Source organism: Delphinus delphis, chromosome 17, assembly GCF_949987515.2.
Source record: "Delphinus delphis chromosome 17, mDelDel1.2, whole genome shotgun sequence".
In the NCBI taxonomy this organism is placed as follows: Eukaryota; Metazoa; Chordata; class Mammalia; order Artiodactyla; family Delphinidae; genus Delphinus; species Delphinus delphis.
In genome coordinates this window covers 20,969,060-20,987,656 of record NC_082699.1, presented here as the reverse complement: position 1 = coordinate 20,987,656, position 18,597 = coordinate 20,969,060, and the positions used below count along the sequence as shown (strand labels likewise).

Genomic DNA, 18,597 nt, shown 5'->3' with positions numbered 1-18,597 from the left:
CATAAACAGCTATGTAAATAGGTACTCTACATCTTCTCCAACTATCAACTACATTTTTCTTCATTGCATATTTGTATTCTTTTTCTTTTTTAACTTTTTTATTGCAGTATAATTGCTTTACAGTGGTGTGTTAGTTTCTGCTTTATAACACAGTAAATCAGTTATACATATACATATATCCCCAGATCTCTTCCCTCTTGCGTCTCCCTCCATCCCACCCATCTGGCTGATCACAAAGTGCCGAGCTGATTTCCTTGTGCTATGCGACTGCTTCCCACTAGCTATCTATTTTACATTTGGTAGTGTATATATATCCATATATACACTACCACTCTCTCACTTTGTCCCACCTTACTCTTCCACCTCCCCATGTCCTCAAGTCCATTTTCTAGGAGGTCTGCGTATTTATTCCTGTCTTGCCCCTAGTTTCTTCAGGACCATTTTTTTTTTTTTTTTTAGATTCCATATATATATATATATATATATATATATATATATATGTGTGTGTGTGTGTGTTAGCATACAGTATTTGTTTTTCTCTTTCTGTCTTCCTTCACTCTGTATGATAGACTCTAGGTCCATCCACCTCACTACAAATAACTCAATTTTGTTCCTTTTTATGGCTGAGTAATATTCCATTGTATATATGTGCCACATCTTCTTTATCCATTCATCTGTCAATGGACACTTAGGTTGCTTCCATGTCCTGACTATTGTAAATAGAGCTGCAATGAACATTGTGGTATATGACTCTTTTTGAATTATGGTTTTCTCAGGGTATATGCCCAGTAGTGGGATTACTGGGGTCATATAGTAGTTCTATTGTAGTTTTTTAAGGAACCCCCATACTGTTATCCATAATGGCTGTATCAATTCACATTCCCACCAAGAGTGTATGAGGGTTCCCTTTTCTCCACACCCTCTCCAGGATTTATTGTTTGTAGATTTTTTGATGATGGCCATTCTGACTGGTGTGAGATGATATTGTATTATAGTTTTGATTTGAATTTCCTAAAGATTAATGATTGAGCATTCTTTCATGTGTTTGTGGCAATGAGTATATCTTCTTTGGAGAAATGTCTATTTAGGACTTCTGCCCATTTTTGGATTGTGTTGTTTGTTTCTTTGATATTGAGCTGCATGAGCTCCTTGTAAATTTTGGAGATTAATCCTTTGTCAGTTGCTTCATTTGCAAATATTTTCTCCCATTCTGAGGGTTGTATTTTGGTCTTGTTTATGCTTTCCTATGCTGTGCAAAAGCTTTGAAGTTTCATTAGGTCCCATTTGTTTATTTTTGTTTTCATTTCCACTTCTTTAGGAGGTGGGTCAAAAAGGATCTTGCTGTGATTTATGTCATAGGGTGTTCTGCCTACGTTTTCCTCTAAGAGTTTTATAGTGTCTGGCCTTACATTTAGGTCTTTGATCCATTTTGAGTTTATTTTTGTGCATGGTGTTAGGGAGTGTTCTAATTTCATTCTTTTACATGTAGCTGTCCAGTTTTCCCAGCACAACTTATTAAAGAGGCTGTCTTTTCTGAATTGTGTACTCTTGCCTCCTTTATCAAAGATAAGGTGATCATATGTGCATGGGTTTATCTCTGGGCTTTCTATCCTGTTCCATTGATCTATATTTCTGTTTTTGTGCCAGTACCATACTGTCTTGATTACTGTAGCTTTGTAGTATAGTCTGAAGTCCAGGAGCCTGATTCCTCCAGCTCTGTTTTTCTTTCTCAAGGTTGCTTTGGCTATTCAGGGTCTTTTGTGTTTCCATACAAATTGTGAAACTTTTTGTAATATTTCTGTGAAAAATGCCTGTGGTAGTTTGATAGGGATTGCATTGAATCTATACATTGCTTTGGGTAGTAGAGTCATTTTCACAATGTTGATTCTTCCAATGCAAGAACCTGGTATATCTCTCCATCTATTTGTATCATCTTTAATTTATTCCATCAGTGTCTTACAATTTTCTGCATACAGGTCTTTTATCTCCTTAGGTAGGTTTATTCCTAGGTATTTTATTCTTTTTTGTTGCAATGGTAAATGGCAGTGTTTTCTTAATTTCACTTTCAGATTTTTCATCATTAGAGTATAGGAATGCCAGAGATTTCTGTGCATTAATTTTGTATCCTGCTACTTTACCAAATTCATTGATTAGCTCTAGTAGTTTTCTCGTAGCATCTTTAGGATTCTCTATGTATAGTATCATGTCATCTGCAAGCAGTGGCAGATTTACTTCTTCTTTTCCGATATGCATTCCTTTTATTTCTTTTTCTTCTCTGATTGCTGTGACTAAAACTACCAAACAATGTTGAATAAGAGTGGTGAGAGTGGGCAGCCTTGTCTTGTTCCTGATCTTAGTGGAAATGGTTTCAGTTTTTCACCATTGAGGGTGATGCTGGCTGTGGGTTTGTCATATATGGTCTTTATTATGTTGAGAAAAATTCCCTCTATGCCTACTTTCTGGAGGATTTCTATCATATATGGGTGTTGAATTTTGTCAAAAGCTTTCTCTGCATCTATTGAGATGATCATATGTTTTTTCTCCTTCAATTTGTTAATATGGTGTATCACATTGATTGATTTCCATATGTAGAAGAATCCTTACATTCCTGTGAGAAACCCCACTTGATCATGGTGTATGATCCTTTTAATATGCTATTGGATTCTGTTTGCTAGTATTTTTTTGAGGATTTTTGCATCTATGTTTATCAGTGATATTGGTCTGTAGTTTTTTTGTGACATCTTTGTCTGGTTTTGGTATCAGGGTGATGGTGACCTCGTAGAATGAGTTTGGGAGTATTCCTCCCTCTGCTATATTTTGGAAGAGTTTGAGAAGGATAGATGTTAGCTCTTCTCTAAATGTTTGATAGAATTCACCTGTGTAGCCAACTGGTCCTGGGATTTTGTTTGTTGAAAGATTTTTAATCAGAGTTTCAATTTCAGTGCTTGTGATTTGTCTGTTCATATTTTCTATTTCTTCCTGGTTCAGTCTTCGAAGGTTGTGTATTTCTAAGAATTTGTCCATTTTTTCCAGGTTGTCCATTTTATTGGCATATAGTTTCTTGTAGTAGTCTCTTATGATCCTTTGAATTTCTGCAGTGTCCATCATACTTGTATTCTTAAACTTATATAGCTTATTTAATGGTCGAAAATGTGAATGCTAGGTTTAATTTCACAGGAAGTTAAATAACACATATGGATATACCGGCAAATTCTTTAATCTCTACAGTCCTCAGTTTCCTTATCTGAAAGTGATAGCAATAATATTAATTTTAATCAGTTGATGTTAGGACTAAATGAAACAATGAAAGTCAAACAATCAGTACACAGCACATACTCAATGAAATAAATGTCAAGTATTCTCTGTAATTACCATGCTGTTTTCAATTCTCTCTTAACGTTTTGAATAATTTTACCTTAGGTCAGGCTTAGATTAAATATAGCTTCACCTAATAATTGTGGGTACTTGATTATCCAAGAGTTGTTGTGTTTCTTCTTTCCACACTAAGATTTGCTGTTGGACAGCACAAGAATTTCTCCTCATTACATTTCACCTTTTCAAGTTTACATGGCAGTAACAGTGGACATTTTGCTCACTCATTCTTGTAGATTCCATCCTCGATTTTGTAGAAAGAAGTCATTTCTGATGCTCTGGATGAAGGTCTTCAGTTACATATAAATTTGACATTCACTTACATTTGAAATGTTGTTGGTGGGAATGTAACTTGATACAGCCATTATGGAGAAAAGTATGGAGGTTCTTTAAAAAACTAAAAATAGAACTACCATATGAACCAGCAATCCCACTACTGGACATATAACCAGAGGAAACCATAACTCAAAAAACACATGCACTCCAGTGTTCATTGCAGTACTATTTACAGTAGCCAGGACATGGAAGCAACCTAAATGTCCATCAACAGATGAATGGATAAAGAAGATGTGGTACATATATACAGTGGAATATTACTCAGCCATAAAGAGGAACGAAATTGGGTCATTTGTAGAGACCTGGATGGACCTAGAGACTGTCATACAGAGTGAAGTGAGTCAGAAAGAGAAAAAAATATATTGTATATTAATGCATATTTGTGGAATCTGAAAAAAAATGGTATAGATGATCTTATTTACAAAGCAGAAATACAGACACAGGCATAGAGAACAAACGTATGGATACCAAGTGGGAATGTGGGGGGTGGGATGAACTGGGAGATTGGGATTGACATATATACACTATTTATACTATGTATAAAATAGATAACTAATGAGAACCTACTGTATAGCTCAGGGAACTCTACTCAGTGCTTTTTGGTAACTTAAATGGGAATGTAATCTAAAAAAGAGGAGATATATGTATATGAACAGCTGATTCACTTTGCTGTACAGTAGACACTAACACAATATTGTAATGTTACTATACTCCAATAAAAATTTTTTAAAATATATATTTTAAGAGTTACAGGGTTATGAGACTTCCCACTTGGCTTGGGAGAGAATCAGATAGTCTTCAATTAAGAGAGTTATTGAATGAAATTAGGAAAGTTTCTAGAGTCATAAAAAAGTATATATCAGTCTCTAGAGAGAGGGGGAAAAAAAGCAAACACAGAACAAACAAACAAAAACACATTTCTTCCTGTCAGCAATAGGTATATTAGCAACTTAAAGTATGGCCTCAATTAGATGGGTAGGTTAGGCATGATGTCATAGAAACATTTTCTGTTGACTCTGGTAGGAAAATCCAAACCCTTCCTAGGGTCTATATTTATCACTGTTTTATTTGTTGACAATTTTTATTTAAAATATTAAATTAATTGGTTTCTGAGTGGATTCTTCTGAGCTCCCTTGAGATGTCTAGTTAGGCTTGGTTTATCTGTTGTCTTAATTCAAATCAAGAATAATCCAGATACAGAGCAGTCACCACTAGTTTGAATCTATCTTTGGTTAAGTCTTTTATGAACAGACTATGAGGAAGATGGCTCAGGCCTCAAGGAAAGTAGAGAGATTCAGTGCCAACAATGATAAATAATAGAATAATTTTAACATGAAAATTAAATTAACTTTACCAGGATCAGAAAAAGCATGGGAATGAGGGGATCCTTGATACTTCTGTGTGATAGCCCAGAGCTCTAACACTTTGGATTCATCTCTGTAGGTGAAGTCATGAGATTGACAGTAAAGAGAAGAACCAAAAGAAGAAAAAACTGAGACAGATTTTAGAATTGCATCAAAATTAAAAGAAGAGGAAAAAAATACAAGATGTCTCTAAATAAATGTGAAAATGTGATTTGGGTATGTACTGTAATACTTTGTCAGTCATTGTCATAAAGTTTTCATGGCTTTTATTATAAATAAGCATGAAAATGTTCCATTTTCTAGTCTTCAGAAGGAAGGTAAATCATAAAACCCAAAGGACTGGATTCCTGGGGAAAAAAATATTCCCAGAACTGGAGGAAGCTATGCCATTCAAGTACTTTTGCATCCATAATAACAAAATCTTTTTTTAATATAAGAAAATTATGCAACAAGGACTTACTGTATAGCACAGGAAACTATACTCAATACTGTGTAATAACCTATAATGGAAAATAATCTAAAAAAGCATATATATATATATATATATATATATATATATATATATATATATATATATATATATATATATCTGAATCACTTTGCTGTACACCTGAAACTAACACAACTATATTTCAGTAAAAGTTTTTTTTTAAAAAGAAAGACCAAAAAAAGAGAAAATTGCAAAATCTATGAAAGATACAATTTATACTGTATAATTTTGTCAAACATTTTGTTTTCTTTTTTTATCTGACTCCCCACTAGAATATAACCTCTTTGAGGGCAGGAATTTAGTTGCTTTGTTCACTGTTTATACTTAGGATCAGTGTCAGGTGCAAAGCAGGACCTAAGGGAAGCAGTTGGTGAATGAACTAACTTGTACTTTCAAATTCACTTTAACCCAGTAATCCTTGCCCCTTACACTCTCAGTATCTTGTGAGTCTAATTTTCCTTATGCACACATTAGTATATGCTGTCTTCACATTTTCCACTCAATGGTCAATGATTTTACTCCTTCTTGACAGTCCTGTTCACAGTCCTCTAAACCCCTGCTATACTCATTCTGTCAGATGATTTTATTTCAAAAACTATTCTAATTTTCCTGACATGTTCTTGAATTTTCCTGACATTTGTACACATCATCCACCCATATCTTTTCTCAGATGTAAAGGACACTCCTGTAAGTGTCTATCTTTACACTTCATAAACATCTGCTGTATCTTCTGATTCTTTGCCGTATCAGTGACCCACTTTCAATCTTATATCCTCCTTGTCCACTTTCTCCTTATCTTTTGTCTATTGTCAAGTTCAAGTCTATATTGCATGAGGACTTAGTCCTTCCTTACTCCTTTTAATCAGTTACTTTACTTTCTCTTTTCCTTTCTTTCTCCCCAACTGTCTTAGTGTGTTCAGGCTACTGTAACAAAACACCAACCACTTGGTGGTTTATAAAGGGCAGAAATTTATTTCTCAGAGTTCTAGAAGCTAGGAAATCAAAGATGAAGGCACTGGCAGATTTCATGTCTAGTGAAAGCCTGCTTCTTGCTTCATACAAAACTGACTTTTTTCTGTGTCCTCACAGGATAGAAGGCGTAAGGGGGCTTTCTCAGGCCTCTTTTATAAGGGCACAAATTCTATTTATGTAGGCTCTAGCCCCATGACATAATCACCCAAATCCCCCACTTATTAATACCATCACTTCGGGGTTAGTATTTCAACATACGAATTTGCGGGGACACGTATATACAGATCATAGTGTCACCAAATATTTAAAGCAATAATGTGGGTACCTCTTGCTTACTACACACTTACTTATTATATTTTTTGCAAACTAGCATTTCCTTCAACCCCCATCTACGCCAATAAAGCTTCCATTTTCCAAACCCATTTCTCTCAGCCTTGACCACACATAACCCAGGGGTTAAAGATTGGTACAACACTTTGATAAAAATCAAGTTTTCCTTTGATATTTTCAATATATGTAGAAGTCAGTCCAGCTATTCGGCATGTTTCATTAGGTGATGGATGATATATTGCACCAGGCACATAGCTAAGTCCATTCCTCAATCCACTACTAATTTAACCAAAATTTGTTAAAAGGTGGCAGTGCCTACAGTAGTCCAGGATGATAGTAATGAACACAGAGCTATCCAGTGGGGAAAATGAGCCTTTACTATTACAACAAAGGGTAAAATAAGGTGAGATGCTCACTATAGTAGCATAGGCATTGGGTGCCATGGAGGCATGGAGTATGTAACATAATTCCATCTGGAAAGAGTGAGGAGGCAGCCACAGGCAGGAGGTGGCCTAACACACCAGTGTTTAAGGATGAGCAAGAATTAGCCAGGTGAAATGTTAAGAGAAGTGGGTGAGAGATTCAGACATTAGTGTGATCATATGCCCTTGACTATTCATAACTCTTCATAAACTCCCCGTTACTTCTAAGAAAATTGTAAATTCCCCAAACTGGCATAGGGAGTACCCACAATGTGCTTTCCACTTGCCTTTCTGCACATCCAAATGTTCTCTGCAAAATAAATCATTTACAATTTTCTAGACCAAAAATATGCTTTCTCATTGTGTTTTTGCTTCTCAGTCGTTTTGCCCATGTAAAGCACCCCGTCAAATACTTACACATTTTGAAAAGATAGTTACCAGTTAGTGCCCCTTTAATTACCCGTTCTGAGGTAGTTATTTCAATACTATGATATTTTTCCTTTCAATTTAATAGACAAATCACACATTACCTAGTTTTGTGAATGTCTGTTTTCATGAATTTTCCCCCAATTAGCTTATGAGCACTTCATGGTAAATAACCCTACCTTAGCTATTTTTTGTGTCCCTCACAACCTAAAGAAACAATGCCTTTAAAACATTAGCTTTTCAATAAATTGTGGACCAACATATAACTTGATCGATAAATTTTCCTAAGAAATACAGTTCTGGTAATTTTGTTTTAGTTGAGAAAGTAGTTCAAAATTTTTGCCCTAGACCTCTGTGATTTTATAAAATTCTTGGTTCGCTACTTCATTATTAATCTAACACAGCATTACCCTGAAAACAAACTGGAAATGTTAGATTCACTACAAAAGCCAAGGACTTGCAATGAATCTCAGTATAATTACCTCATATAATTTTTGCAACAGGATACAAAATGTGCCATGGTGGAAAATATTGCTTATCACCCTGGAAAGGCAAAGTGCCATATTACTCAAGATAAAAACTGCTTTTTCTTAAAGGGCCCCAAATATTTAAAGGGAAGAAGTAAAGCACAAAATGTTTACTCAGTTTACATTTTACTAGGTACATTAAGGAATAGATTCTTATGGTAATAGCTAAGAAAAATTATATTAAAAGTTTTGGAGAGGGAGGTAATATATTTTCAGTCCTAGCCATTAATTTTAGACAATATTTAATCTATAAAATGTAGAGAAGAAGCCTGTATTTGTACTCAGGTTTGCTGTAGGCCTCTGCTCCTTTAGTAAAACCTAGAACTTCCAATAATACGAATGGATTTTGATACTGTACTTTAGTTTTAGATTTTATAGGGGCATCAAATTACCTCTCTTTGATTTGGCTTTCCCCTAAATGCTGAGTCTATGTCTAAGTGTCCACCAGAGGCCAGGCAGTGGGTTTCTCTTAAAATGCGACATGTCTAAAAGATGATAGCTGACTTAATAAAAATTTCAAGTTAGAAATGTCATAATAAGCATGTGTTTCCATTCATAAAGTATGTCTTGAACACACACAAACTATCTTTTGTCATCTGGTTCTGCCCTTTTCGAAATTATTCTCTGCTGTTAATTAGAAGTGACTACACTTTGATTAATCTCAAACATGTGTCACATATAAATGATGTGGAGAGCTGAATTCAATATTTTTCCACTTGGAGTATTTATAGTATTCATAGAAAGGAGACAAATATATTTTTAAACCTATTGGCAATCTGATATTATCAAACTAACAGGACGTTATCAATGTAACATATTCTAGTTTATTTGAAGTATTAAATTCACAGAAGAACCTAATTATAAGCATATTTTAGATTGAAAATGTAAAACTGAAGAGGGCTTCTCTCTCATGTTGTTATGCTTCAGAAACTCTCATTCCTGGAATCTGTTTTTTCACCTTGAGAATTCACCTGATCTTGGTCCCTGTTTGTTTTTTTATTTAAATCTTCTTTTGACAACAGCTTCCCAATACCTGCAGACTCACAGTAGACAAATACACATGGATTTTGCTTAGAGAAAGTAAAGGTTCAATTAACAAGGGAAAAATGTCTCTTTGGCTTAATTTGAATTATCATTATTATTATAGGATATATACTAAAACACTCATTTTTCAAAGTGCTAATTAAATTTCCATAAATATACTAAGCCTTTAACCACATTATAAGAGAAAAATTATATGATAAAGTAGTTGTGATTTAAGAAACAATGATTCCAGTTAGGTTTTTCTGTTCAACTTTCTAACCAAAAATGGTTTTCTTTCTTATCACACAGGCTGCAGTAATAAGTGAAATATAATCCTAATTAATTTTTCCTACAGCTGTATATAAATCAATAGCTGCAACATCCCAAAGGAAACACACACTGCAGTCCTCCGGTTTTCTAATGAATGCAAATAGAATGACCTTTTTCTGACAACTATGAATATTGTTCCACAATTTTACCATTAAAATTGCTGCTATCAGCAATTCATACAGCAAACATGGAGACTACAATAGTTGTAAATAGTTATTCATTATGGTAAGAAAGGAATGGAAAAAAACTAAGCCTAAGTTATTCAACTTTTAAGCCTCAGCCTGATTTTTATATTTCATTTTTTTGTTTGTTTGTTTTCCACATATGATCATAGCATTTATTTGTACTTCTTGCTCATTGTAGATTTTTTTAGTTTTTTAAATTATTTTAAATTTAATTTTTATTTTATATCGGAATATAGTTGATTTAAAATGTTGTATTAGTTTCAGGTGTACAACAAAGTGATTCAGTGACACATATATATATGTCCTTTCTTTTTCAGATTCCTTTCCCATGTAGGTTATTACAGAATATTGAGTAGAGTTCCCTGTGTTATGCAGTAGGTCCTTGTTGATTATCTATTTTATATACAGTAATGTGTATATGTTAATCATTTTGATATGGAAATTCTGTCTTACATGTAACCAGTCATCACTTAAATTCTTTCTTCTCTATTCCAGAAGAAAATAAATTAATTCAATGTTTTATATCATTTAACTGAGAGGTTCAATATTGAAATATTTTTGCAAATGAAGTAAAATCTCTCAATAAATAATATTATAAGGCTCTAATTACTATATTCAGATTATTAGGAGACTGTGATTATATTCCACCAGAAATACCTCTGTGGAAAATCGTATTGGTGTCCTTACCCTATCAAGACATAATACTATTCATGTAACGAGCATGAGATGAATTTAGAAGCTATGAAAACAGATAATGACGTAAGGATGACACCTATGGGAACCTGAGAAAAGGTAAGGAGTAATTCAATGGCATTTTTGTCCATTTTGACTGAAGAACCACTTTATTTCAAAATGCAATAAAATTTCATGTACTTATGCTAATGCATATTCAGTTTCCCATGAAACTTCATTATAGCCATGAAGATGTCTCATTAAGTAGAAGTTAAACTCAAATCTTATAAGAAAAGTAGTTAAGTGTGTTAAACCTAATTCTGCTGATAATAGATCTATATACTGGAAACTCCTGTTGTTCACGAGAGTCAAGAATACAATTTGCCAATAGAATTCAAATACTCATGAAAAATAAGACTCCTCAATTTGCAACAAGTTTCAAACAGGAACTCACAACAAGAGTACTCCATTTCCACAAAATTCCAAAAATATTTCTTCCATCCCCTATTCTATGATTAATTTATATACCTCTGTACAAGACTGGAGACCACTATCACATAATTATTTGATATCCCAAATACGTATTAGTTTATGTAGACTATATTTATAGAGAAATATTAATTGTCTTTGGTAAGTAGTTGTAACACTATTTTCATATAAAGCCAACTTACTATACTTTTAAGTCGAGAGCTCTTTTAAACCCCATTCAATTTCTTGAAACTGTTAAGAGAGCTTTTTTGTGAGTGTGGTTTGGCAATATCGGGCATAGATGGCATTTTTTAACTGTATTAAACTATCTCCACTTGATGACATCTGAAGATGTCTATACTCTCACACCTGTAATGCTTTCATGTTCAAAATGAATCCCTGCTACATCTCACTCAATATTGATCTTTAAGGCATTTCTCCCTATCCTTTTCCCAGTGTGGTCACTGAACAGTATCAGAGTTCAATAGGAAGATCAGCTGCTCATCCACTTTTCGCTAAAGCAATTTGTATTATGGATTTATTTTAGCAGTCTACAGTGGCAGTTGTTGTTTTTACTATTTAAATGCTTTGATTATCTGACCTTGCTTACTTTATCTTTCTAAGTGCTATGCATGGGCTTTAAAATTGATCAATAAGTGGGGATTCCTCTACAGGATTATGCTGAAATCAATCTCAATTCAGACTTTTTGTATTTTATGTTTATTACTAGATCCGTCTTAATTGAACTCATTTTGGTAAATAATTTTAAAACCTGTACTTGATTACAGAGGTTAAGCATCTTCCAAGACCCACACACATTATAAAAATAACCTGTATTCTTTATACATTATTTTATTCATTCTTTTAATGTGAAGCAGGAAAGAATTAATTCCTAGATATTTTATTCAAATACCTTTGCATTATAAATAAAATATCTATTCCATTAGAAGAAAAAATATAATTACATATATATGTGAATAACTGAAAAATCTTGAAATACATTAATGTGCTATATTAATTGTGATAACTGTGGAACTTCAACAAGCACTGTCTGTATGCATATTTTGCACATAAAAGTGTTTATAAGACTTTTCACAGAAAATATTAACACTCCCTGGAAGAAAAATCAAAGGAAATTCTCAATATTTGTACCTTTGAAAGTCAATGGGAAACAAGTTATAAGATTGTTGAATATCAAAAAAAATAATATTCAGTGTAACGAGAAAAATTTTTCAGTTTCACATTCTCACTACTAAGATGGGATGCTTTACTCATTTTTTTGGATTAAAAGAGAAGTAAATTAAAACCTTAAAATGCTTTGAATACTTCTTAACTCAATCTATGAATTTTATAAATTCCATATTAATTATTAATGATTTTGAATATAGATAAGATTCCTAAAATTAACTATGTAAGACATAAACATTAAAGAATATGAACTATATTGCATAACTATTAAAACTTGTGCTAAATTTTTGGTCTAATTTAATTATATTTCGTGCCTCTGGGTGTAGTCACATGAAGCTCCTGAATTTTATCTTTGGATCAATTTATTCTAACATTAGATTTTTCAAAGTCATAAATAAAAGAAATGCAGATGGGAGTTAAAAAAAAGGAATTGATGTCATCTTTTTTTAATCCCATTTCCAAAGCCAATCTAATGTCTAAATATCTCTGTCATCAACTCTTACATAAAATTACAGTGAAATACTTTCTACATATGTAAATGACAGTATAAAATCTGCAATTTTTTCCAGCGACCAAAAATGCAAGCAGTAAATAACTCGAGGTAAATAAACATATGATTATATACAGAAAATGTGCAATATTTTCACCTGTGCAAATACATGTTTTGCTTAAATAATTTAAAAAACTTTCACAGGACTAGAGAAATATCAAATATATCCAATAGGTATATATTCACATTTTCAGACTTTGAAATTATTGGCCAAAATGATTTAATATTTAACAGCTTTCATTTCAGACTAAATTATAGCCTATTATTACAATATCTTCTGCTGCTCACATTAAATAAGATGTAAATTATAAGTGAATAAAAACAAAGCCCTCACAAGATAATTCATCTTAAGAGTTACATGTATGAAGTTAGGGTAGGAAAATTAAGATTCCTAAGCACAAAGAGAATGAGGAAGATAAATAAGAAGTTTAATTACCAAATAGTTGCCATAATGATATTTCCATAAACTGTTACAACCAGTTTTGTTCCTTTATACTGTTTGTGGTAGAATAACACTTGAGAGAAATCATTTTCCAGAAAGTTTTGCAAATCTGTAGATCACAACCTTGGCAAGACATATCCATACTTTCATACTTTTTTCCTCAAGTGGGTAAATGTTAAGAGAGAAGAATCCAAGTTTCATGATGCAGCAACACAAAGCTGGGAAGTGAAAATTATGTTACAGTGGAGTCTTGAAAATATGACTGTAAAAGTTAATCAATAAAATGTCTATTCCTGTCTATTCACCGGAGGCCCCAGCTGCATAGCTTCACTCAATCGATACTACAAATTATTACGATTTCCAGGTTCCCACTGGACGTTCAGAACAAATCTTTCAAGTGTAACAGGCTTATACTGTGTATAAGGTGTGTGTTCTCTTCATTTAGTTCAAAAAGAGGAGGGGAAAAATAAAATCTAAATCCTAGGTGTTTTTTAAAACTTCAGCTTTATGGAACCAGTAACTTACAGGTCACCTTTTAATGTTAAATAATCTTCTTTTTGTTTGCCAATTTTTTTGTATGCTTCTTTTTTAACTGTTTCATATTTAGTTAAGAAATGACTTAACCTAGTAATAGATTTTGGTGATATAGGAAACTGGTTAATTCTGAATGATTATCCCAAAATAAATGAATGAAAAATAATTTTGAGTTAAATACTTATCAAAAAGTCACTTGGATACATTATCACTATTAGAGAGAGAAATGTACGGGACCCTGATTGACAAATATTTCAAATTGTAGCAGATCCCTTAGAATATACATTCAAGTTATTGTTTTCATGACTTATTCCAATGCATTTTAAAATCATGTTTGAGGTGTTCCATTTTTTCTATTTTTGTAAAATAAAATCATAATTTCAGAAATGAGTTTCTCTTCATCTTAATAAAAGTTTCAGATTCTTTTTTCTAGTGAGATTCTCTGCTCTTTGCAGGAATATTCTACTGTGATTGCAAATTCTAGAAACTACTCAAGACCTTAAATTTATGCTCCATACATTTTGTTCCTGAATCTTCTAGTCAAAATCCAAAGACTTTTCCAAATAAAGGGATAACTGGTTAAGGGAACTAACTATAATGCTTGCATGCCTTATGACTTATGACACCTAACATGGTCTTTCTTTCTTCTGACTGGGGAGCACTATGGTGTCTGGCACTGCCCCAAACCGGATCAATTGGTAAATTTGATCAATTCATGCCACCTGTCGATTGAGTGGGAAAAAAATCAAAATAAATAAACAGAATTTTTTGTTTGCTAGGCCAAAAAGGCTTTGATTTTTATTTGACATTTAAACAATAGTATATTTTTTCACATATCATAGAAAATATATAGACACGTGTATCTAGCATGTAGGCACATCCTATGACAATGTACGTTGAGGCTATATTTGAAAAGAAAGATAAACCTGTTTCTCCTAAGAAACCATTACTGCTTTGATTATGATATTTATCAGTATCTTTAAAATTTAACATTTCTTATGTCAATAATATTTCTGATTTATGACTTTTAAAATATTTAATTGCTAAAAAGCATTTCAAATAGTTAGACTTCAAAAAAATACTGTTACAATTTTAAATACTCTCTGAGATGATATTTGTATACCTTGACAGCAGTTTCACATTAAGAGTGAAATATCATACTTAATTTCATGATCAGGCTGTGTTGTAAAATAAAATAGATAAATATAGATCAAGCATATAGAACTTAAGTTTGATTTTTATTGTAATTTAACTGAATGAATCAGTGTCTGGTGTATTTACTTATAAAATTCAAGATTGAAAGCAGATCTTTGCATGCCAGTTTTCAGATCAAAAATGACATTTTTTTGTGGGTCAGAATAACGTGCCTTTATAGTAATGTTTAACTGTAGAAAAAATGTTGACATTATTTTAATAACAATAAGAACATCAAAAACTGTCATTAGTTTTATATGTGTTCACAACCATTGTTATATATTTCATATTCTCTAAATATATCTTAAGCATATTATTGCCCTAATATAAGTTTGCTTTTTAAAAGACCATAATATTTATAACAATAGTACATTACTGTAGCCATTCCCAAAGAAACTTTGCCCAATATGCTTTTAATCCTTGGTACCAATTTCTACCCTTTAATATTTGTTAAATGTGGCTTTTTTGTTGTCTGTGTTCTGGCATCTGACTAAAGTTACATTAATGGCAAACAGCATTTATCATAGTGTTTAATTTTATTTAGAAACACATAAAATGTCATCCTAGATTTTATAATTATTTTTAGGGTTTTGTCATATTAAATCATTGGATTAAAACAGAAATAAATTGCTCATGAATAAATTTCAAAAATTTTACTTTTACATTTTAATATGCTTTATAAACTATAAATCAAAAAAGAATTTTAATGTTTATCATATGTAAGATTTTGAAATCCTCTTGATAGATATATCAAGATAAGCAGTAAGTAGTATAAGTTTAGACTTTGACTTCCAAAGATCGGTTAATATCAAATGCACATTTTTAGTTTTGGCCTCAGGACTGTGTTCAAAGGTATGAGTGATGAGGGAATAAAAAACATTAGATGTGTATGCTTTATCTAACTGCAATTACTCAATTTAACCAAAGTTCAGTGAGTAAAGTGTAATTCTTGACAAATAGAGACAGAGAGAGGGACAGAGAGAGATTCATCTGGGCTATGCTACTTTCACAATTATTTTTAAAAACAGATTAAGAAAATGAAGCAAAAGGCAGAGAAGATAGAATACTTAATTACCAGAACACTCAAAAAAAGAAACTAACGTTTATTTGAATAGTAGATGACAAAATCTGAGAACATTGCAGAGATATAATAATTACATAAAGATTTAAATGATAAAAACAGAAATTAAATACTAGGTGTTTCACTAAGAACAATTTTCATGAATGTTTCAAAACAACATAGATCTTTATTACTTTTCATCATAGTTCCTTACATGCCTCAATGGTCTGACCAAACATTTTCTACTCTAAATGTCTCTCAATTTAATACTGTCTTGCTTAGAGCTGCTACTTTAACAAAAAGAAAGGCAACAAGAGCCATATGTAACCTTTGGACTCCAAAAGGAGAAAGATGAGAATGCCATTGGCAGATAGGTGCTACAGAAACACAGTGTATTCTTTGCCTTGAATCCTACCTTGAACATTTCTTGATAGTTAACAAGAAAGTTGACTGCCACGTCATTACTCAGAATCTGGAATAGGACAGTTACCGTTTTCAATATGTGCCGTTTCATTTAAGAGATTTTGGAAATTTAAAGTTTATCTATTTTGGAACGAACAATTTATTGAACAAGCTAGTATATTTACACATAACCTTTTGCAAGACAGAGAGAATTAAATATTTAGCAGCTAAAGTCAAAAGGACTGACTTGATTTCAGTTTGTAAAGTAAAACTTTTTGAAATACTAAAAAACAACTCACTTGTAATCATTTTTTTCTTCTTCAGAAGCAATAATCCCTTCTGTCACTGTCTTCAGCTCTGCCTTGGGTTTTCTACTGTTCTGTTCTTGGCGAACTGTTTCTGCTATTTGCTCAGTTAGCTGCTCTTGAGTAGCTTTCAAGCTGGATTCCATTAGAAGAAGTTTTTCATCTTGACTGGCAAGTTCTTGGGCTGAAAGATAAAACAAGAACATTGCCTTTTAAAAAACTAAGCTAATGTGTTTTTTTTTTTTCTTTTGTTTTTGGTTTAAATTTTATGCAATGCAACTTTGAGGAAGATTTAAACAGATCCTTCTTGTCCAAATACAAGCTCATGCATTCAAATGTTCAGATTCCTTTATTTAAAACACAAGTAAACAAACGTATGTATGAAGAGATACAAGATGCGTGTCAGTAATCTCGAGTTTATAAAACATTTGAATTCAAAAATTAGATGTTTTAATCAGACAACAATTCCCTGAGCTTATTTTTGAGACTTCTGCTGCTACATAAGTGTATTATAAAAGAAGAACATTAATGTATACTTTTCTTGTTCTTTCTTTAGCATAGGCCTCGGGTATATGTATATATGTTCATATAGACAAAGACTGATACGTTATAAATTATGCCAAAATGATGGCTCTCCACTGATTTATTTTCATGTATAATACTTATGAAATTTAAACACTTTTTCAAGGTCATCCAATAGATGGCAGTCTTTCATTAGACCAAAGCAGACTTAGGCAGTATGCTTCAAGCTCTCAAAAAATAAGTGATTTAAAGACAAAGACATTTTTCCTTTGTTCTTTGTTGACCGTATTCCTAGAGATATATATCTGTATATTTTATTCGCGTATTTCCCGTTTATAAAGTATTTATCTGTTTTTTTCTTTTCAAATTTCCTCAAAAACATTATCAATTTTAAATGTTTTCAGGTTTTTTAATTTTATTTTTAATCACATGTTTGGGTATATATTTATATACATTGCTAAATAGTGTCTTTTTAGAGGTATTCTTAAATATAACTGGATATATAATTCATTGCATTAAAGATCATGATATTTTATGAAAATTAGTAATTTCAATCTTGCAGTTCAAATGAAGAAAAAAAAAAAGAAATACTTTTAGTATCTCCAGATCAATATAAATAGAAATGGAGAAGGTCATATTTTTTCAAGAAAAGCATCTTCCCTTTTAATGATTCTCATTTTATGTCTAAAAAATGGTGTTTATATTAAGCTTCAATAAAGTTGGAAACCAAGGTATTACAGTCTTACATCAGAGGTATCTTTTACAGCCAACCTCATAAAGAAGAAACTCTATATAAATATTCTGCATTTATCAGTCATCTTTGAAGTTGAATGATGTCTCCCTTATAAATTAGATCTAAGAATATCTGATTCTCAGTTTCTTATTTATAGATTTTGAGCAACTGAGTGCTTATATTTTAATAAATATGTGCATACATGTTTGCTTTGTTTACTTGCAAGTATTCAAAATGACCAGTTTTGCCCCAGAAGAAATTACAGCATCTACTATTTTTATAGCTTAAACCTGCTATATATTAACAGTTTAAATTTGTGCCTCAGGAAACCACAGAGCTAACGCAAACAGCTAAATATTTAACAAGGAAGAATGCATCATCTAGAGCTCATCTTTATTAAATTTCAAATACATTGAAATCTCTCTGAACAAATGAGTAAAATGTTTAATAATTTCAACACATGTTCAAGTATGGGGAAAAATCCAATAAAGATTACAACAAGTTCAATTTCAAACTTTTTTTAAAAACCCTTCAAGGTTAAAAATATATAAAGGCACTTTAGCTTTCCCTGCTCTTGACCAATAAGAAAATGTAATCAAGTAAAAACAATCAATATTTTCATAGTGATATGTTTTTAACATTGTTAATGTAGTTGCATAAGTAAAGTGCAATGTTTCATTTTATATGCCTTTTCACCTTCCACAGTATACATATTTCTTATAAAAAAAAAAAACTTATGCCAAAACTTTT

The 18,597-nt window shown here is 32.0% G+C and overlaps 1 long non-coding RNA gene across 1 annotated transcript in view; it reads right to left on the bottom strand.

The window, feature by feature from the left end:
* LOC132440212 (uncharacterized) overlaps positions 1–16,675 on the bottom strand; it is a 65,859-nt gene extending 49,184 nt beyond the window's left edge. The window contains exon 1 of the long non-coding RNA XR_009522539.1: positions 16,587–16,675. This is a non-coding gene — a long non-coding RNA (uncharacterized lncRNA). The remainder of the gene's footprint in view (positions 1–16,586) is intronic.
* Positions 16,676–18,597: the final 1,922 nt, after the last annotated feature.